At 34.1% G+C, this 23,410-nt stretch overlaps 3 non-coding genes across 3 annotated transcripts; 2 read left to right on the forward strand and 1 right to left on the reverse strand.

Annotated features, from left to right (window-relative positions):
* Window positions 1–13,947: 13,947 nt before the first annotated feature.
* Window positions 13,948–14,031, reverse strand: TRNAY-AUA (transfer RNA tyrosine (anticodon AUA)). Its single transcript has one exon. It is a non-coding gene; the product is annotated as a tRNA-Tyr (tRNA).
* A 5,651-nt stretch (window positions 14,032–19,682) lies between these two features.
* Window positions 19,683–19,770, forward strand: TRNAS-GCU (transfer RNA serine (anticodon GCU)). Its single transcript has one exon. It is a non-coding gene; the product is annotated as a tRNA-Ser (tRNA).
* Window positions 19,771–22,465: 2,695 nt separating this feature from the next.
* On the forward strand, window positions 22,466–22,539 carry TRNAD-GUC (transfer RNA aspartic acid (anticodon GUC)). Its single transcript has one exon. It is a non-coding gene; the product is annotated as a tRNA-Asp (tRNA).
* The last annotated feature ends 871 nt before the right edge of the window (window positions 22,540–23,410 follow it).

The raw sequence follows: 23,410 nt of genomic DNA on the forward strand, positions 1-23,410 counted from the left end.
GCTCCCACTCCTTCATGACCCAACTTCTGTAAGACTTAACATACTTCAAATAAAATGGTAACACACAGAGCATACACACACTCAAATAAACACACACACACAGCATACACAAACACACACACACACACACACACACACACACACACACACACACACACACACACACACACACACAGACACACAGAGCATACACACACACACTCAAATAAACATGGTAACACACAAAGCATACACACACTCAAATAAACACACACACACACACACACACACACACACAATTACCCTTACTTCTAATTTTCGGCCAAAAAAAATATCAAGAGAGGAATCCAACCAACAATTTCCATTCACAAATCTGGGTAACAAACATCACAACCGAGATTAAACAATCATCAAAAGCCAATCAATTTCACCAATCCAACTCGGAATCCAAAAAGCCCTAAAAATCAATTTCAACTCTAATCTCCAAAATTAAATTCGGATTTGGTTTTTCTTACCCGATTCTCGTAAGTTTCAGCGTCCTCGGTGTGTCCCCTCACTTTCCCAGCGTTTCTTTCTCGGTCGGTGTCCTCGGTGGCAAGCGGCGTCCTCGTCTTCTCGGCCGCGCGCGCGCTCGAGATGGTTTCGGGTCTCGGTGGCTTACTGTTGGCCGAGCTTCCTCTTCCTCCGTGAGCTCACCCTCGTCGCTCACTCCTTCGCTCTCTTCCTCTCTCTCCTTCTCTCGGCACTCTCTCTCTCTCCTTCTCTCGGCACTCTCTCTCTCATTCTCTCGGTCTCTCTCTTTCCCTTTCTCTCTTCTTTCTTTTCTTTCTTTCCTTTCCTGTCTTTCTTTCTTTTCTTTTCTTTTCTTCTTTTTTTCCCTTTCTCGTTTCTTTCTTTCTCTCGTGTTGGTGAAAACAAATAAGAGGGAACAAAATTTTAGAAGTAAAATAAGAGGGAACAAAATCCCGCTAAATTTTTAGACCAAATGTTTTGGACTTTTGGGTGCGACTCTGTCGCATCCAAATGTATGATGAACTTTTGGGTGCGACTTTTCGCACCCAAATTTAAAAAAATCAGCGAAATTTTTTGGTTACTTTAGTGACATTTGGGTGCGAAAAGTCGCACCCGAAAGTAATTTTTGGTGCGACTTTTAGGTGCGAAAAGTCGCACCCAAAAGTCATCCGCACCGAAAAATTGTATTTGTAGTAGTGTAAGTTCGGAAACACATTTCCTAGTTATAGAGCGATAGAGTGGAATTCTAGAAATTGAACCTTAGATCGTCATGTTTCTAGGAAGAGCAGTGTTTGTACTCAGACATTTTCCTTTATTTTCTACTTGGGAAAGTGTATAAGGGAAGTGTGAACTTCTAACTCATTCGAACACTTGAAGTTTGAGATTACACATCTTTTTGCAATTTTTTCGACTACTCTACGAGGAGACCTCCCACTTAAATTTTCAAGGTCAAATAGATTTGAACATAAGTGATATATATATAGTTTTCAAAAATATTTTGAAAACTTATTCGATTTTGTTAACAAAATATTTTCAAGTTTGAAAGTGAAAACGGTTTTTCAAAATTCAAACTAGTTATATAAAATTTCAATTTCAAGTAAATATTCAAAAATAAAAGCTTTTCAATCTTACACATTATGTTTATAACATTTAGAAAAACATTTTTTCTCAAGGAAATTTTTCCATCTGAGTTTTAGAACCTTTGGAATGGGAGTCGGGATTCAGAATTCAAAATTAAAATTTCTAGAAATCCTGGAATCACGGGCAGTGAATACCTCGGCGTAAACGGCGACTCCGATGTCCAATTGAGCTAATTCCAACTGTTTTGGAAAGTAGACTCAAAGACCTTTAATTTGGTTCAATAACCATTAAAATCCAAGTTTCGAGGAGAAAGATACGTCCCTTTTACAGTAGGTAATTTTTAAGCTCAAGGAAAACTGGACAGAATTTCGGTCGGGACTTAAGTGCAAAATATTTAAGTGTAACGAAACGTTTTATTGAGTTGTTAAGTCTTTGAAATGTGTCTTATTAACATATTAATAGTATAGCACAAGAGATAATAACAAAAAAAAATAAAACGAGCGAGTAAATAAGCAAAGCAAGCAAGACAATATTACTTGTCACAAAATTACCCAAAAATTTCTCAAACTTGTCAAAACGTGATTTTGATTATGAAAAAATTAAAAACTCTTAGAACTGATTCTAATATGTTTTAGTATCATCCCAAGGTTGTAGAAAATCAACATACTTTTTAATTTAAAGACACGAGCAATAAATTAAAAAAAAATCTAAAATAACAATTCTAGCGATACCATAACTGGAGTAAATTCAAGAAAACGATTTTCAAACTCATATTTCAAATTACATGCACATGCTAATACTTTGACCATAGCTCTGATACCATTTGTTGGAATAGATCTAGGGTTAAGAAATGATTTATCGTTTCTAGAAAGCGGCGGAATATAAAAAATTTCTTTAAAATTTTACAACCTAGACAAAGTGCATGAACATATAATTTAAAATTTTAAAACTACATTTAGTTTTTACTCGGTACCAACCTCGAATGGAGCTTGAACGTTGAGAAGCCTTCGGAAGGTTGAAACGTTCATCTCCCCACGCAGCTCGCCTCTCCCACTAGTTTCTAGAACCTGTTGAGCAACCACAAAAGTTTCTACCACTAGAGTCTTAAGAGAATGGTTGGATTTAATGTGTGGGCACTTTTAAACATGATGACTCAAGAACAAGTCTTAGAGCCAAAGAGCTAAAACAAATGCTAAGTCTAATGAGAACCTAGGTACCAAAACAAAGAACAAGAAGGGATTCTAGAGAGAGAGAGAGAGGGGGCGGCCACAAAGTAGAGAGAGAGGCTCTCAATCTCAAAATTGTGTGTTGTGAGTTGTGAATGATGTGGGGTATTTATAGGTGGAGGATTACCTTTTAAAGGTAGTTTCTTCTTTTCTATAGAATATCACATATTCATGAGTAAATATTTTCTTCCCCTTGCCTTATGTCACACGTCCAAGATGGCTTCTAGAAGCCCTTGGATTTGTTTCCTCTTTTGTTCCCTCCCTTTGGTTGCCGCCCATATCCTTTCCTCATACAGGAAATTTTTACCTCTTTTTCATTTGGCAAGTATCTTCATACATCAATGCACAAAATAATCTCCTTTCTCTAGCTATGTTGGACGAGCAAGGGCTTCTAGAAGGAGCTTCTAGATGTTTCTTCATTAGTTCATCACAACATAAGAAAAACCCATTAAAAATTTTCAAATAAAATTCCATGAAATGAAATTAATCCTCAAGGCCCAATTACTCTAATATGGCCGTGTGACACATTTCATTGTCATCATATGACAATATCAAAAAACTTATTTATTGACATTCATTTCGTCACGTCCAAAAAGACAAAATTAACCTTTAGACAATTTTCGTAAAACTTGTCTAATTCTTGTTTTGACTTAGCTTCTAGTTTAACTAATCCTACTCTAATGACTTGTGGTAGTGACCTTATGGATCCAAATGAACAAAGCTTGAGTTAGCATACTTGGACTCAAAAGTTCACACACCTTTTCCAAGTTCTAGCTTAATATCAACTGACTCCACTAAAGAGTAGACACCGAAATCTCTAGGTACAAATGAATATATTTTCTACTCAAGAATTCTACTTAATTGATGAGTGGATCCATTGAATATTATCTATGTTTACCCTTCATGAATATCATCAACTAGATGGGATTTAGAAAATTACAATTTTACCCTTCTAGCTGTTATTTCCTCAACTCCTTTGTCGCTTGTGAATAAGTTAGAAACAATGTATTGACGAGGAGCTAACAAGTCACGTTGATTCATCCAAAAGAATCATGACTCAATTTGGATACTGGCCAGTTCATTTATTCACATTCCAAGGAACAAAGCATGAGGTGATATACATTGCATTTCAGCAATCCTGTACATGAATTCCATATCTATGAGGTCTTCACAAGGTTACTCATGACATCTTCATAACTTAGTACTTCACCAATAGGTCCTGTTCAGAATCACATTCTAACTTTCTCAAATGAGAATACGTAAGCTATGAAATGACATGTCTCATTTCAGGATTGAGGTAAGCATGATGTAATTCATACGTAGTGACTTCGAGACATAAGAGGTTAAATGGTTTGTTCTTATCTTGTCTCTAGAAGTGCACTGGTCAATTCAATACATTCAGAAGATACCTAGAAGAACTATAGAGTCTCCAACTCTCAATGTCCCATAACCAGACATCATAGATCATCCTAACAATCATACTGGGATCACTAGCCCTTTGACCCTTAGATTGCGAATATACTATTTTAAACAAACCATGAATAGTTTGTTCATGCAAATCTATATTTGACTCTTCATTTGTTGTTAGGTTTGTTTAAGGACTAAATACTGTAGTTTATCATAAAGCTTCAAATAGACAAGGAAGAATGAATGAAGATTTCAACTTTTATTAATAATTCAGCAGTTACAAGCAAGAGTCTTCGTGAGACTATATTACATCAAATGTACATAAATAAAGACTACTACTCTTCTTGTGGGCACCATTGAAAACAACAAGGTGTTGAAAGTGCTTAGTTTGAGACACTCAGTCTCATTGTGTCTTTGTGTTATTGAGAATTAATTTTCTCAAGACAGTGTCCATCAACCAGGCTCATATACAAGATTTATTTTCTTGCGGTTGACTGTATTTAAGGGAGAATTAAATGGTAATTTATTTTGAAGATTTTATTAATTGAATTGACCTTTTTGGCTGAGAAAGTGGGTATTTAATTGATTTGATTGTGGCTTAGCTTTATGACACGTGTCTAAATCAAGGAAGTGTCATTAAATTGTTCCCGTTTCTTGAGAAATATACTTATTGCCTCATTTCCTTGCTTGACACTTTCTCTGTCTTGTTCAAGAAAGGTTTCTCCCATGATCCCTTGTTTTCTCTATGAAATTTTCCGCGATTTCTCATAATTCTTCTCAGAGTTATGCAAAATGGAGGCTACCCATGCTTCAAAGTTGGTTCCTATTTGTGGTCTTGGCCATGCCGCACTTGTTTCCTCCTCTGCAACGCATGTCGCTCCTGTGAGTATCATCGCCAACGTCGCCACTCTAGAGAATTTTGAGAGGGCCCTACAGAATCATCAGTTCGTCGAGGAAGGTGCTGAAAAAAATGTGAACCAGGTTAGCCCTAACCCTTGTGTTCTAGGAGTGTTGATGTTGGTGTCTCTGAACATATAATGGGTTCAAAGATTGTTGAAGATTTGCCTTATCAGTCACATGCAACTCAGGGGGAGGAAATTTCACAAAGTCCTAACCCTATTGAAGCCTTTGATACTTCGTTGAAGACGTATAAGAAGAAAGAAAAGAAGAAAGTCTCCAAGAAGTTGACCCCTACTAAGAAAAAAGTTGAACAAGTTGCTGAAGTTGTCCAAGTCCTCATGTCCAAGATGAGGATCCTGTTGATGTTGATGTTGATGTTTTGATTTTGAGCCGATCATTGTGGCTCAGCCCTCTGTTGGAGTTGATATTCTTGAGATTGTGCCAGAGCAAATCCATGTGGCTCAGTCAGGTGTTGGTAATGATGCTCAGACAAAGCATGTGGATGAAGAGGCACTAAATATGCCTAGGTAAATCGTTGACCTCAATAGAAGTCACAGTTTTCTCTGCTGTTTTGCATTGCCATCAAGAATATATTCCCCTATTTTCATATGGGTTCTGTGAGCAAACTGATGGGGCAGGTCTTTTATGCCATTGAAAACAAGAGAAAAATGGATATTGGTAAAATATTTTGATCAAATTGCTGCCCACGACGCATATAAAAGGTCAATCAACGAATTGGCTTTCCTTCTCTGATATATGAAATGGGGATCAAGCAGTATCCCAGTCTGAAAGCGTATCCCAATGCATTATCTGGAGAGCCCGTTAGCTTAAATGCTGATCCCAAGTTCTTCGCTGGGAAGTACAAGAACATCATTGAGGAGGAGCAAATTGCTCAAGGTGATCTTGAAGATGTTCAACCATCTTCTTCTATGCAGGTACTTCTCATACCTTCTCCAACAATATGGAGGAGATGATCATCAAACAGCTCGTGGCTGAAATCGGAGAGAAGATATTTGAGATCAAGAAGATCACCATGACATAAGTACCCGGTTGACAAAGACGAAGGTGAAGTTGAAGAATAAGGACCTGAAGATCCCGTTCCCTGAAGAAAATGTGTAACTTTTTTTTTCTTGTATTTCCTTTAAGTTCTTTTAGCATTTTTTACTACCAACATAGACTTTTATATTCCCTTGCTAGTCCTTTTGTGGAAAAAAGGAGGAGTATTTTTGGTTGAGTGCTTTCATTTCTTTATTGGCTTAATAGCTAGATATAAAGAATAATTTACGTCCCGTTTTCTTGAACTAATTAGAACTATTATAGTTTGTCCTTGTTTGCTCGAAGCACTATGCATAGTGTCCGTTTCTTTTGAAAAAAATTTCCAAGGGCGAGATTGTTGGATCTCTGTGGCATGGTTTAGTTATACAAAATAATTTTGTTTAAGTTGTTCAAGACAAGTTATAAGAAGTTGTTTAAGACTCGGGTTACCCAAAGTCACTTTTCTCATGCGCGAATATAACTAGAAATATCTTGTTTCCATATATGAATATTGTGGTTAGATATTCTTTGATGTTTGGTTTTCGAAAATAACAGATTCGTCAGAGATTTTGTGTTGACCTCATAAAACTATTTGTGAGTCACATTAGGTTAATAAATTTTCTATTAGGAAAATTCACACTTCTTTAAACCTCGAACTAGTCACTCTGCCTTGTAAATTTTCACCGACAAGTAGTTCTCGGGCTTACAACTGTGGTATCTTTATTTGTGCAGAGTTTGTAAGTGCGTGTTTTTGCATTAACGTATCTATCAATCTTCTGGTGAGGATTGGGTTACAGAGAGATAGAGACTCTGATATGAGAGGAGTTCAGATTTCCATTCATTGGCAAACACTTTGTGATGACTTCTCCAATGGATGGAAATCTGAATCCCCTAAGATAAGAGACTTCTTTTCTCTTTCACTCAATCCTCTCCCAAAGATTGATAAGCACCTCAATGCAAAAACACACACTTACAGACTCTACACAAATAAAGATGCAATAGCTACAAGCACCAAGAACTAATTGTCGATGAAGATCTCTAACGCAGAGATACTAGATCGAGGTTTAACGCGCGTGAATTTGATTAACAGAAAAATTTATTAACCTAGTTCGACTCACAAAGAGCTTTATAAGGTTGACAGAAAATATCTCGGGAATCTTTTATTCTTAAAAACCAAATATCTGAGAATATCTCACCATAATATTCATGAATGGAAACAATATATTTTTCGTTATATCCACGTGGGAGGAAAGTGACTTTAGATAACTCAGGTCTTGAACAACTTCTTGCAGCTTATTTTGAACACCTTAAAAAAATTATTTGGCCAAACTAAACCATGCCACAGAGGATCCAACAATGTGTGCATGAGGAAATCTTACAGGATTCCCACACACAGCGCAAAACTGTTGAAGTGAAAAATCACTTCAAAGCAGTCTCGACTATTCGTGATGAAAAATGGTCGATTTAGATTTGTAGAGATGGACCTCATGATATGATAATGAGATTAAATCCAATTATGAAATAATGAACGTACTAGACGATAAATTAAATGACAGAAATTAAATGGGCAAAAGATGGCTCTGGGCCTTTAATTTAATGCGATTGACGATGATCAATGATGAAAATAAACGAAGGCTACAAATAACGAGCTTGATAACATAAGACGATAATGAGGCTTCTAAGTGGAATGTAACATGCAAAAATACGTTCTTGGATCTCGTATTTTTAGCCGCAAGAGATGGTTGGTTAGGTCCGGTCTTTTAGGACCAAGTCATGCGTCGAATGTGGATCTCGTGGCTCTTTTGGAAGCCATGTGTAGCCTTTGACCCGGTATGGATGGAACGGTTGAAGAGTTTGTGCTGCGTTAGTATGCGTTTTTCGGGTCTTTAGATAGACGGTTGAAAAGTTTGCAAAGTGAGTTGGCCTTTGTAAATGCAAGTTGCGGATATGGGGCCTAGCTCATCTTTATCAAGGCCAGGTCGGCTAATTGATTGTTTTTAGAAATCAAGCTGACCATACACAATGTCCAGTTCGATTCCATCGCGGGTTAATTTTCTGGGCCTGGACAAAATGGAATCGAATTTGGCCCATACAATTGCATATTAATGGAGGACAAAGTCCAACATCAATAACTAGCATACCTTATAGTGAGAACATCCACAAAACCTTCGTCCAGTGTTCTCATTAGTCCACGACGTGTGTTAAAAGCTCATGACTCCGCAGAAGCAAGTCAGTCACCGACGAGCTTCGTCGAAATGCTTCATCATTTTGACCAAGACTCCTTATTTCGCTGCTCCTCGATTGAGTCGCATCGATTTTCATCGAAGGAATTTTCTGGGCCTGGACAAAATGGAATCGAATTTGGCCCATACAATTGCATATTAATGGAGGACAAAGTCCAACATCAATAACTAGCATACCTTATAGTGAGAACATCCACAAAACCTTCGTCCAGTGTTCTCATTAGTCCACGACGTGTGTTAAAAGCTCAGGACTCCGCAGAAGCAAGTCAGTCACCGACGAGCTTCGTTGAGCTTTGACCAAGACTCCTTATTTCGCTGCTCCTCGATTGAGTCGCATCGATTTTCATCGAAGGAAATTCCTCGGATTGGAGAATCCTAGATCAAGAAAGTCAAGAACTTCAAAAACGTTTTTTTTTTCGATTTCTCCACACTTCGACAACGTTATTTGAGTTATAAATAGGAAATGCATATAAATAATACATTATTATATGATATCACAAAAAACTTAATTCATGTGCTAAAAAAATGAGTAAAAAAACAATGTCCGTGAATATGTCTTGTCAAATACTATATTTGTATTAATAAAGGATTATAATGCAAGTTTTGTACGGTTTTTAACATGAGGGGATAAAAACATTATTAGTGTTGGGGAGTTAGTATGCGAAATCTTCTACAACCAGACTGCAAATACAACATTTTATTTTAGTGTATGTACAGTATCACACCAAATTTAGTGCTGTGTTACTGTCACGGTTTTAAATGTCGCCGGATTTCCACGAATTTTGACGGGAAAATTCGTTTTCGCTATGCAAACGGCCGACAAAGTGAAATATGTCGTTTTTCATCTTGATGTCGCTGGAATTTCGGCAAAAACAATGTGTCGTTTCCATGAAAAATGATTGAGTATTTTTGTCTCTTTTAAACATTAAACTCCTGTGAATGTCCAACATTTTTTTTTTTGCAGAAAATCAAAGATAAAGAAAGATTTTGGGCTTTCTCGGAGAAGATGAAGAAGACAGCCATTTTCGGCGAAAATCGGTGGTTGTCAGTCTGTTTCGGCGACTGTCGGACAAGCTCACCATGTCGACTATTTTTTTTTAAAACCCAAATTTTGTTTTCCTGCATTTTGTCTACAAATTGATTTTTTCTAACATAATATCTTTCATTAAAGTTGTTTGAAATGTTTGTTGTCAATGGTGCCCACAAGAAGAGTTGTAATCTCTATATTGTACATTTGATGTAATAAAGTTTCATGAAGACTCTTGCTTGTAATTTCTTATTCATTAATAAAAACTTGAAACGTTCATTCATTCTTCCGTGTCTGTTTGAAGCTTTATGATAAAACATTAGTCTTTAGTCCATAAACAAACTAAACAACTTACGAAGAGACAAATGTAGATTTGCATGAACAAACTCTTCGTAGTTTGCTTAAAACGATACATTCGCAATCTAAGGGTCAAAGGACTATTGACCTCAGTATGATTGTTAGAAGAATCTATGATGTCTGGTTATGAGGCATTGAGAGTTGGAGACTTTATAGTTCTTCTAGGTATCTTCTGAAGGTACTGATTTGACCAGTGCACTTCTAGAGACAAGATAAGAACAAACCATTTAACCTCTTATGTCTCGAAGTCACTATGTATGAATTGCATCGTGCTTACCTTACTCCTGAAATGAGACATGCCATTTCACAGCTTACGTATTCTCATTTGAGAAAGTCAGAGTTCGGACTCACTATGTGATTCCGAACAGGGCCTATTGGTGAAATACTAAGTTGTGAGAATGTCATGAGTAACTTTGTGAAATTCTCATAGATATGGAATTCATGTACAAGATTGCTGAAATGCAATGTATATCACCTCATGCTTTGTTCCTTGGAGTGTGAATAAATGAACTGGCCAGTGTCGAAATTGAGTCTTGACTCTTTTGGATGAAACAATGTGACTTGTTAGCTCCTCGTCAATACATTGTTTCTAACTTATTCACGAGCGACAAAGGAATTGAAGAAATAACAGCTAGAAGGGTAAAATGGTAATTTTGTAAATCCCGACTAGCTGATGATATTCATGAAGGGTAAACACTGATAATATTCTGTGGATCCACTCATTACAATTAGGTTGAATTCTTGAGTAGAAAATAAATTCATTTGAACCGAGAGATTTTCAGTGTCAATTCTTTAGTGGAGTCAGTTGACATTAAGCTAAACATGGAAAAGGTTTGTGAACTTTTGAGTCCAAGTATTTGAGCTCAAGCTTTGTTCATTTGGATCCATGAGGTCACTGTCACGAATCACATCGATTAGGAATAGTTAAACTGGAAGCTAAGTCAAAACAAGAACGAAAATTGTCAAAAGGGTTTTTTTGTCTTTTGAGACATAGCATGAAATGAATGTCAATAAATTTTTTGACAAGTTCATTTGATGACTTAATGTCACTCGGCCATATTAAAATAATTGGGCCTTGTGAATTAATTTCATTTCATAAGAATTTTATTGAAAATTCTTAATGGGCCTTTTTCATGTTGTCATGAACAAATGAAGAAGCTACTTCTAGAGACAATTTAGGCGCCCATAATACCCAAAGAAAGAGCGAATATTTTGTGCATAAATGTATCAAGATACTTGCCAAAAGAAAAAGAGGAAACAAATTTGCATGAGGATGCTTAAGGGAATTCGGCCAAGAGAGAGACAAAGGCAAGGCATGAAACAAAATAGGAAACAAATCCAAGGCTTAATGAAGCCTATGTTGGCCGAGCATCTCAAGGAAAAAAAGAGGAAATTGGCTCATTCTATAGAAGAGGAAACTACCTTATTGAAGGTGAGACCTCTCCTATAAATAGGAGCCTCATTCTTCTCATTTTTCTCATTCAAAAGTTTTAGAGATTGAGAGCTTCTCTCTCTAGACTTGGTCGATCCTCTCTTTCCCTCTCTCTTCAATTTCATTTTATTGTTTTGGCACCTAGGTCCTCATTTGACCTAGAGTTTAGCTCTGCGACTTCAAGACTCGTTCTTAAGTCGTAGTGTTTAAAAGTGTCCACTCACTGATTCCTTTTATTTCGAGTGATTTAGTGATAGAAACTTTCGTGGTTGCTCGAGTTGCCGAGGAAAGGAAGAGAGACGTGCTGCGAGGAGACGAACGTTTTCAACCTTCCGAAGGCTCATCAACGTTCAAGCTTCTAAAGAGGTTAGTAATTTTTAATAAGCTCATATTTGTTTTATTTATATGTACTTGCTCTTTGTCTAGGTTAGTAAAAACTGTTTTTACTTGAAAAAGAAAATTTTTAAAATTCCGCCGCTTAACGAAGCGTTAAACTTTTTCTTAAACCCTAGATCAATTCCAACAATGTTGTGATCTATGATATATTTTTCTGACACTTCCGGTGAACCACCAAGAATTCCGGCGAGCTACCATCTTTACCGGCGAACCACCATTTTTCTGGTGACATTTTTTTCCCCAGTCTTTATGTTTTTCAAGTAAATTTATGGAGCAATTACTTAGAAGTACATTTTGTGCAACAGCCCTTCCTATCTGATAGAACAGGATCCCATGATCCTGAACCGATCTTACCTGGGATCGCAAATCCCAAGTTTGTCTATGAAGAACAGATCTAATTAGATTAGTGTCTATAATTGATTTCTTCTGTGTAATACTAATCGATAGGGCCTCATCGGTAAGTGATGCAAGATCTCGTACATTGGAACCCATGGTCATGGCCTCGAATCCATTAGTAATGAACATTTTCTTTTTCAAGCGAAATCCCCTAGTATAGGAAAGAGTGAAAAAGTGCTTTTGTTGTTGTGGAATAAGAAGCATTCGTAGCTTAATGCATGTATTTAATTTATTCGGAGCTATTAGAGCGGGATCCACTTTTTGGGGAATATGAGTCGAAGCAATAACAAGAATATTTCTATTGGAACATCTTTCACAATCCCTGGAGAGATAGTTCAATAATAGACCGAGGGATAAATAATTCGACTCATTCATATCCAGATCATGAATGTTTGAAATCCATATTATGCAAGGAGACATTGCTTTTGCTAATTCGAATTGAAGGGTGATATAAAAACGGTCTATTTCCGGCATCATATCCATAGTTAGCGCATTCATCATAGTTAGAAGCTCCAGCTTCGTATCAAGGTCCCGGTCGATATCGTCACTATCATCAATAAGAAAGCCCTTAGGCTTGTTATCCAGGAACTTGTTCAGAAATACTGTAATGAAAGGAACATAGGAGTTTGTCGCTAGGTATTTGACCAAATAGGATCGTCCAGTTCCTATAGAACCTATCACTAAAATAACCCTAGAGAAGGCTAAGCGGAGCGAAAAAGTTTTCCATGAGATGGGAAATGAAAACTATTAGCCCCACAGGAGATTTGTGAATAAGTGATTTTCTGATAATGAGCAAGGAATATCCGTCTTTCTGCTAAACAGGATGTATTGAACTCAAAATTCATTAGATACTTTTTATGAATATCAACTAAGTATCGTAAGTAAATTGCTCCCGGTTGTTCAATCATTTGATAACCAGAGTCATTCTTTGCTAAATGATCATTATGAGTCAGACTCAATAGAATTTGATCAATCCTTTTTTCTGTCGTTAAGGCGGAGAACTGAACCAAGAATTCTCTGTCTTTATCATCAATCGAATTAGGATCAAATAAGCCCTTTTGGAATAAATATTCAGCTACTTGTGAACCCTCAGGTACTGTCTTATTCAATGTTTGTTCAATTACTCTTTTACCAGCAAATGCAATGTAGGCGTCAGGTTCGGCAATAATGATATCCCCCAACATACCAAAACTAGCTGTCACCCCGCCCGTAGTAGGAGATGTAAGGATTGCTACATAGAATAACTTTTTTTTTATTGATAATCATATAAAGCAGAGGATATTTTAGCCGTTTGCATCAAGCTCAAACTTCCTTCTTGCATACGTGCTCCTCCGGAAGCACACACTAGAATAAGGGGTACAAATTGATTAGTAGCAGACTCTATCAAACGTGTTATTTTCTCACCCACTACAGAGCCCATACTACCCCCCATAAACTGAAAATCCATAACCCCAACGGCTACAGGAACCCCATTTAGTTTACCTGTACCTGTTTGAACAGCCTCAATTAATCATGTCTTTCTTTGATAAGAATCAATACGATCCTTATAAGGTTCTTCCTCTGAATGAAATTCAATAGGATCCAGAGAGGCCATGTCTTCATCCACAGGTTCCCAAGTACTAGGATCAATCAAAAGTTCGATTCTATCCGAACTACTCATTTTCAAATGACATTCACAACGTTCACAAATATTCATTTTTGATTTAATTTTTTTTTATAATTTAATCCATAACAATTTTCGCATTGAACCCACAAATGCCTGTATTTTTTAGTTACATCTAAATCATTAGAACTTTCTCTTATAGTTAAATCACTATCATCCGTACTAGTGATATTGGTAAAGATAAAATATAGCACTATCCAGATCTAAAAATTTGATGTTTTTTCTATTGAGATAGCGCATTTTTGAAGACCAACACATAGGTTCTATCATTTCATGGTGGATCCGCGAATTATTGGGCCGAGCTGGATTTGAACCAGCGTAGACATATTGCCAACGAATTTATAGTCCGTCCCCATTAACCACTCGGGCATCGACCCGGTAAAAATCAATCCAGGCTTAGTGATAATTCACGATCAACTTCCTTTCGTAGTACCCTACCCCCAGGGGAAGTTGAATCCCCGCTGCCTCCTTGAAAGAGAGATGTCCTGAACCGCTAGACGATGGGGGCATACTTTCACAACCGCCATCATACTATGATCATAGTATGTCAGTTTTTTGAAATTGTCAATATAATGAAATCATATGAATCAATCTGAAAGATCTTTAGATCTCTCACAATTATATATAATTTTTTTTTATTCCTCAGTCGTTCAGTCTAAATCTATATTATATAATTCCATAAAAAAAATTCAAATATATTGGTTATTATTTACTTGTAAAGATAATAAAGAAATCGAGGAATTCCTTTTATCTTCATACTTAATAAAATTATATGAAAAAATATTGTATTTATCTTGTTTTTTAAAGTTAATTAATTTATTGTTTTTTTATAGAGTCGTGGTTAACTTTATTTAGATTCTCTTGTGATATGAATTGAGATAAATCCTCTTGATAATAATCTTTTAACCTATTTTTACATTGATATATCGGTCGAAAATTGCGGAGGTTCTTATGGTTTGATTCAGAATGTAATATTTCATATGTTCTAATAAAATAATTCTTTATTTCATTTTTAAGAAAAAGAGAGTTTCCGTTAGATTGAAATACAAATCTTAATCTTACCTGATATAAATTAAAAAAACATCAAAAAAGCGTTTTGTGATAATTTGTAAAATACATATGCTTGTGACAAAGAAGATAAGTCATAAAAAGACTGCAACCTCTTATTACTCATATTAGAGAAGGCCTTTGTTATAGTATAAATAAATAGAGTTATTCTTTTGTTTGTTTTATCAATTTTTTCTTGATTTGTCTCATTATTGTAAATATAGTTAGTATAGCAAATGTATTTAGTAATTTTTTTGTTGTTTCGAAAAAAAAAAAGGTGTACAATTTCTTTATAAGTATTTTTTATATATATATAAGGATATTTCTATGTATCCTTTCAAGTAAAAAGTTTATAAAATAAGTTGTTTTACTAATTAGTCGAACATTTTGTTTTTTTAAAAGTTTCAAAAAAGTCTTTGGTGATTCGAGTCTTTTATCATAATTTTTTTGTTCAAACTGTTATTTATATGTAGGCTTCGAAATTCTTTTTTATTGTCGTTTGAAACTTTTTGTATTTCATTTATGATTGTGCTTGTTCTAGGAAGAAGCCCTTGTATTTTTTGTTTTGTCAAAGCGCAAATTGTGGAATTCGTAGATTGAATATTAATGCCGGATTCCTCAATTATCTCATTATTTTGTATAAAGTTTTGTTCATTTTTGTTTTTACTCGATTTGGATATTTCTTTCAATCTAAATAATGGAATTTTTTTTATTATAAAAAATAGGATTCGTTCTTTTAAAATTTGTATAATTCTAAAAAAGCTCTTTTTACATTTTTTTTAGTTCTTTAAAAATAGGTTCAAAAAAGGAAAGTTGTTTTCATGGAGAACCAAAAGGAAGTTCAGTTTCCATTCCCCAAACTGTTAAAAAAAATCGGTTTTTTTTTCTTTATTTTTCAGTGGATAGGTTTCTCGTTCTAGTAGCTTAGATTTGTTCCAAATTTTAAGATGAAAATGAAATAGAATCTTTATTTGAAGACCTTCTGTTAACCAGTTTTTAGGAAATTCTTTTTCTGATAATGGAACAGCGCTATAAGTGCATTTAACATGCATTTCTTTACGCCACTCCATAAAATCCTCGGACCATTCAGGAAATTTAAAGAATAAAATACGAGTAATATTTTTAACTATTATCAATGATGGTAATATTATATATTTTCTCAGAATTGACTGGCTTAGTAACACAAGACTCCTTATTATTTGAGCAATTACATAGCTATCCCAGGCTTCGGCTATTTTTCTACGTGTTTTTTCTGTTCTTTTTCTTTTTTCTTCTTTTCTTTTGTTAGCTGCTTTTTTTTTAGTACTCTCGTTTTCCTTTTTCTCTGTACAATCTATAATTTTGAATTCTTTATTTTTCCATATAAAAAAAATGTAATTTGATTAATTCAACCTCAAAGACGTTGGAACAATTAGAAAATTATAAGAATGACGCCATTCATTTTGAACAACAAAGAACGATTAACCAAGTTCAACAACAAGTTTTCCAACAAGCCTTACAAGGAGCTCTAGGAACTCTGAATAGTTGTTTGAACAACGAGTTACATTTACGCATCATCAGTACTAATATTGGTATGTTTGTAACAATAAAAGAAACAACGGATTAGTCTTTCTACTGCAGGCGTTATTATTATTTTTTTCTTTCAAACAATAAGAAAAAATAATTAAGAAATATTTATAGTAACCGTTCGAGCCAATGAAATTAGTAATATTATCCGTGAACGTATTGAACAATATAATAGAGAAGTAAAGATTTTAAATACAGGTACTGTACTTCAAGTGGGCGATGGCATTGCTCGTATTTATGGTCTTGATGAAGTCATGGCCGGTGAATTAGTAGAATTTGAAGAGGGGACCGTAGGAATTGCTCTCAATTTGGAATCAAATAATGTTGGTGTTGTATTAATGGGTGTCGATTTGATGATACAAGAGGGAAGTTCTGTAAAAGCAACAGGACAGATTGCTCAGATACCAGTAAGCGAGGCTTTTTTGGGTCGTGTTATAAATGCCCTGGCTAAACCTATTGATGGTCGAGGTGAAATTTCATCTTCTGAATCCCGTTTAATTGAATCTCCTGCTCCGGGTATTATTTCGAGACGTTCTGTATATGAGCAGCTTCAAACAGGACTTATTGCTATTGATTCGATGATACCTATAGGACGTGGTCAGCGAGAATTAATTATTGGGGACAGGCAAACAGGTAAAACAGCAGTAGCTACGGATACGATTCTTAATCAACAAGGGCAAAATGTAATATGTATTTATGTAGCTATTGGTCAAAAAGCATCTTCTGTGGCTCAGGTGGTGATGGCTTTACAGGAAAGGGGGGCAATGGAATACACTATTGTAGTAGCTGAAACGGCGGATTCGCCGGCTACATTACAGTACCTTGCTCCTTACACAGGAGCTGCTTTGGCGGAATATTTTATGTACCGCGAACAACACACTCTAATCATTTATGACGATCCCTCCAAACAAGCACAGGCTTATCGCCAAATGTCTCTTTTATTACGAAGACCACCGGGTCGCGAAGCTTATCCCGGGGATGTTTTTTATTTGCATTCACGCCTTTTGGAAAGAGTTGCTAAATCAAGTTCTCGGTTAGGTGAAGGAAGTATGACTGCTTTACCAATAGTTGAGACCAAATCGGGAGATGTTTTCGGCTTATATTCCTACTAATGTAATTTCCATTACAGATGGACAAATTTTTTTATCCGCTGATCTCTTCAATTCTGGAATCAGACCCGCGATTAATGTGGGTATTTTCGTTTCCAGAGTAGGATCCGCGGCTCAAATTAAAGCTATGAAACAAGTAGCCGGAAAATTAAAATTGGAATTAGCACAATTTGCGGAATTAGAAGCCTTTGCACAATTTGCTTCTGATCTCGATAAAGCAATGCAGAATCAATTGGCAAGAGGTCAGCGATTACGGGAGTTGCTCAAACAATCTCAATCATCACCTCTCGCGGTGGAAGAACAGATAATTACAATTTATACCGGAACGAATGGTTATCTTGATTCATTAGAAGTTGCACAGGTAAGGAAATTTCTCGTTGATTTACGTATTTACTTAAAAATGAATAAAACTACATTCCAAGAAATCATATCCTCTATCAAGACATTTACTGAGGAAGCAGAAGTCCTTTTGAAAGAAGCTATTCAAGAACAGATGGATTGTTTTATCCTTTAAAAAAAAGTATAAGTAAATTAATTACTTGAAATTAATTTGGTAAGTTATAAGGAAAAAGCATATATTAAGATGTGGACCTCTTATCATTCAAAAAAACTTTAGTCACATATAAATATAAAATGTAAACAAATTGCGTCCAATAGGATTTGAACCTATACCAAAGGTTTAGAAGACCTCTGTCCTATCTATTAGACAATGGACGCTTTTTATTTGCATTTTTTTCCTTTCTTCTTTGTAAACCACGACTCTGTAAAAAATTTATGGAGTTGCGGTTGCACTTCAATATTGCATTAATTATATTGTTTTATAAAAGTTTTTCGTTTCTGCAATTTTATTCATATTTATTTTAAATCTTTTTTAATATAAATTAAAAGATTACTATAAATATTGACTATAGCTAAGAGCTAAAGTAAGTAGAAGCGGGTAGCGGGAATCGAACCCGCATTGTTAGCTTGGAAGGCTAGGGATTATAGTCGACGTTGATTCATCATTCTTAACGTCTCTAATTCAAAACCGAACATGAAACTTTGGTTGCATTCGGCTCCTTTATGGAAGATGAAGGAATTGCCAAATGTAAGATATGAACGAAATTAAAAAATTTTGATCCATAACATCTATGTCAACTTTTCTGTATGAATGTATGTATTCAAAAGAACGGACCCGCTTTATAGACGATCCTTATAGAAGGGGCATCTAAGACTCTTTCTAGTTACTTCGTTCTCTATTTCTATTTAATAGAATCCTTAGGAAAAAAAATTTGTTTCCATTGAGCTAAAAGAATTGTTGATGGCTTTAGTAAATCAAAGCCATTGTTTAATAGCTATTTTGCTTCACCTTTCCCTATAAAAAAAAGGTAAAATTGAGGATTTAGTTACGATCATAAATAAATTATCTATTTTTTTCCATGGATTCCTTACTCATATTCATTCAATTGGAAGTATTCATCCAATAAAAAATTATGTTTCGTAATTTCATAAGCCAATTTTTTGAATTTATAATTAACTCTTGGATACAAATCACGAGAATATATATTCTTCCTCAATTTTTTCATTGAGAGGTAAAGGAGTAAATCCTTTTTACGAGATAAAGTTTTTGATCGGAATGGCATATAAAGCAACCCCGGGGGACCCCTTAACCATTAAGGGGTTAAAAGAACGAATCACACTTTTACCACTAAATTATACCCGCTACAATCCGATTATTATGTATAAATCCGCTTTTTGTCGAACAAGATATTTGTTGGGAATCAAAAGATACGAAGGAATCCGGAAAATTAGAGCGTAAACGAGAAGACGTAATGAGATTAGGACCCAATTTTATCCCAAGTTTTTTTATTAGAAGTTTTTATCGGATATGGCTTGACAAAACTATTTAAGTCGTAACATAAAAATGCAGTGAACAAGAATTCACAGTTCCCTTCTTTTCCTATCTTACGTTACTTGATTTTTTTTTTATTACTAAATAAAAAAGTAAAGAAATTAAGAAAACAAACGAAATTTTGATGATATATCAAATATCAAAGGAATCCACTCAGTTCCTCTTATGATTGTTTCAATATTAATAAGAAGTTTTTCTTTTTTAAAATAGAAGAAGAACCCTTTTTTAATTTTAGTCATTCGAACAAAAAAGACCAGGCCCGGCTAGGTACTGGCCAGGCCGGGGAAATATCTGTTTTTTGTACAAAATCAAAAAGTACTTTTTGATTTATTTATTATTATTAATTTTTTTATACATTTTCTTTTATTATATATTGACTTTTATATAATTTATTTTACTTTCTTTTGTGCATTAGGGAGAGATGGCTGAGTGGACTAAAGCGTCGGATTGCTAATCCGTTGTACGAGTTTTTCGTACCGAGGGTTCGAATCCCTCTCTTTCCGTTTTCATTGATAACTTTTTATTTCCTTTTTTTACTAGTTAAATTTAAAATGTTAAAGTTATAAGATCCTACTAAATAACATTTTAAAATCGAGCAAGAAAAACAAACCTTATTTCTTTTTTATTATTCACGTCCAGGATTACGTCCCGGATCATTAGATAGGAATCCGAAGATGAATAAAGAGACAAAGAATATCACTACTATGTAAACAAATAGTTTTAGAGTAAGCATTACAGAATCTCCAAAAGTTTTTTTTAGGAAAAAAAAAAGAGTAGATCTTCCATGCGGATATTTGTATTTTAGCTTCCGTATTTTATTATATTTTAACATATATTTTTGAAAATTGCCACCAAATTAAGAAAAAACCTCTTATACCCACAATTATACATTTTGGAAGAGGTCTTCGCTGGAAAAAGGTCATAATAATGAAGTCAAATGTGGTGTTGTGAACTTTTTATACAATAATTTCACTATTTCAATCAAGGTTTCATACTGTAAGATTTATAGGATCTTATTGATTATGATAAATTTTTTACAATAAAACATGAATTTGTCTAGGGCGGTAGTAAATACTATAAAAAGGTTTATAAATAAAAATATCATCGAAAGCTTTTAGTAGCTTGCCAAACAAAAGCTAAGAGAAAAAAGAAAAGAGGTATTACTAGCATAATATCTACGACTGGATTTAAAAAAGCATAGGCTTCGGGCAATTTAGCGGCGAAAAAACTACTTAAAAAAAGGGTAGAATTAAGACAGCTACAGGGCAAACTAAATATATTAAGCATAACAAACGTTTTGTTCTTGAGGGTAATTATATTTATTTTGATTGAGTTATTAATAAGTTGCATTATTTATAGAAGGTTAAAGAAAAAAAGTGGATATACAAAAAACCCTTCTTTGATTTTAACTTGCCCAATCAAAAATTCTTCCACTTTGATTCAAAAATCAAAAGTAAATAGAATAAATCATACTTTCATATAATATCTTAATTGAATTAGATGTAATGATCAATAAATTCCTTAGTTAATTGTATATTTATACATAGAAAAATTATTTCAACAATCTAATTTATTTTATGGATAGTTAGACTTAAGTTGACGAACAACTAGTACCAATCTTAGTCTTTATTTGTGTCATGGGGCGTCGCCAAGTGGTAAGGCAACGGGTTTTGATCCCGGTATTCGGAGGTTCGAATCCTTCCGTCCCAATGTGTATCTGTATACATCTTCAAGATAGTTAAAAATTACTATAGGCTTACTCCATATATATCAAAAGAAATAAGAAAAACATTTGCTTTTTTTATAATGATCCTCTGTTTATGTTTAACAGTATAATATTGAAAAATAATAATTATTTTTCTTATTTTTTATGAGTCTTCTATGAATGATATCTTATGAATGATATATTTTTTTCACAAATTTAATAGAGTGCAAATAACCCGCGGATTAAATAGAATTGTTATCCATTTCTAAAATTGATAAACTCATATGAGTTCTTAGTTTAATATTCGAAGAATAACATGTGAAATTATTGAATTTATCTTATAAATATCGAGTAAATATCCAGTTATTTGATGATGCAGATTGAAAAAAGACTTCTTTAGAATTGCAGTACTATTATATTTAATTACTAAATTAATATATCTAAATATATTAGATATTTTTCTTTTCTCAGATTTTCTTTAGTTTATATGTGTATATATATTTGTATAAAAATTAAGAATTTAGGATTACTTTGTTAAGTGGATTTTCTATATGGAAATCCAAAAGGGCCGATTCAAGTACCTTGTAAATTCAAATTTGTTGGAATTTGTAAAAACCTTTCAATCAAATAAAAAGTCTATTACACAGGAATTAACCCTTAGTAGGATTCGGTGATACAAAGAAATCACAAAAAAAGGCATGTTGCTGCCATTTTGATTAAAAGGATAAAAAAATCCCCAAAGTAATGTCTAAACCCAATGATTCATGTCAAAGAAAGATAAAGGGTTTTAAAACAGGGAAAAACTCTTGTCTCAACAACAAGAACTAGATTAAAATAAAGAGGGTGTGGCCTATTTTTATAGAGTTTTGTATAATCTTTTCCATTTTTTATCCAGTAGAGAGTTTTCCATTTATATAATATTTCTTATTGTTCCCGGATAGCGTCATCTATAACCAAAAAAGGATATTGTTCAGCGAATTCTTTAGTGGAATTCTATGAACAAAAAAGTAACAGCTTAATCCTTTCTTTTTTATCTATAGGACATACACGAACACATAATTCACAAGCAATACATTTATCAAATTCAAAATGGATTCGACCGCGGAACCGGTCCGCGGTGATTACTTTTTCATAAGGATATTGAATAGTTATGGGTAAACGATTTACGTGGGATAAGGTAATCATGAAACTTTGACCAATATATCTTGCAGCTCGTACTGTTTGTTGCCCATAATTTATGAACCCAGTTACCATAGGGAACATATTGTAAATATATAGATTATTCTTTTTTTTATTTCTCTTGTTCGATCCAATTTGTGAATATAAGATATCATAGCCTAACTTTTTATTTGAAAGATAACTATCCTATTTATTTGGAAATAATGAACAGATTATTAATTATCCATGCTGGTCTTGCTAAATAACATATTGGAAAGCATTTGAGTAAAATTATACGAATATGTGTACTATACACTTTATTCTATTATTTCCTTGGGATTGTAGTTCAATTGGTCAGAGCACCGCCCTGTCAAGGCGGAAGCTACGGGTTCGAGCCCCGTCAGTCCCGATGGAGCCAAATCCACGAAAAGAAAGAATGAAAACTTTAAATAAAAATAAGGTTAAAGGTGTTTTTGATTTTATCAGGAATTTACGTTAGAATTCAGTATGGTATGGATAAAAGATCTTTCCGTGTTTATGCTATTCAATTCTTGACGATGAATCAATTTGTCAGATATTCTTATTCATGATATTGATCCAATTCAATTACATCGAGTGTATATTCATCCGATTAAATTAACAGCCAAAAGATTTATCATCTCTATGGGATTAAATCCTGAGTTATTGCGAATTAAATAAAAAAATTATGGAAGTAAATATTCTCACATTTATTGCTACTGCACTGTTCATTTTAGTCCCTACTGCTTTTTTACTTATAATATACGTAAAAACAGTAAGTCAAAGTCATTAACTTTAATTAAAACTTAAACTTGTTACTTTTTAGTTCTTATCAATGATTGCAGCGAAGAAATAAAAAAAGGGTATAAGTTTCGTGGTTTAATTATTGACCTATACCCCTCAGTATTCTATGAAAGCAGCAATCTATGAGATACTAGATAGTATGGTAGAACGTTTTTTTACCATATTATCTAGTATTGTTACTATACTATAACAAGTTAAGTGTTTGAAGATACAGGTTAGTTTAATATCTATCAATCGACACTATTATCTTCATATATATCAAATTTATGTTTGAGTTGATTAAAATCATTCTGAAATAATCCTAAATAAAATTTTTACCCTTCCTATTCTATTTTTTTTTTTTTTATGAATTCTGATATCCAGTGAAAGAACGATTGAAATCAATGAAGGAATAAAAGTAAAATTTAAAATAACGTATTTGGAGAACAGAATGGTCTAAAAAAAAGTGATCATGTTTT

This window comes from Urtica dioica, chromosome 6 (assembly GCF_054948205.1).
Source record: "Urtica dioica subsp. dioica isolate 48M chromosome 6, U.dioica_male_clone48M_v1_H2, whole genome shotgun sequence".
Taxonomy (NCBI): domain Eukaryota; kingdom Viridiplantae; phylum Streptophyta; class Magnoliopsida; order Rosales; family Urticaceae; genus Urtica; species Urtica dioica.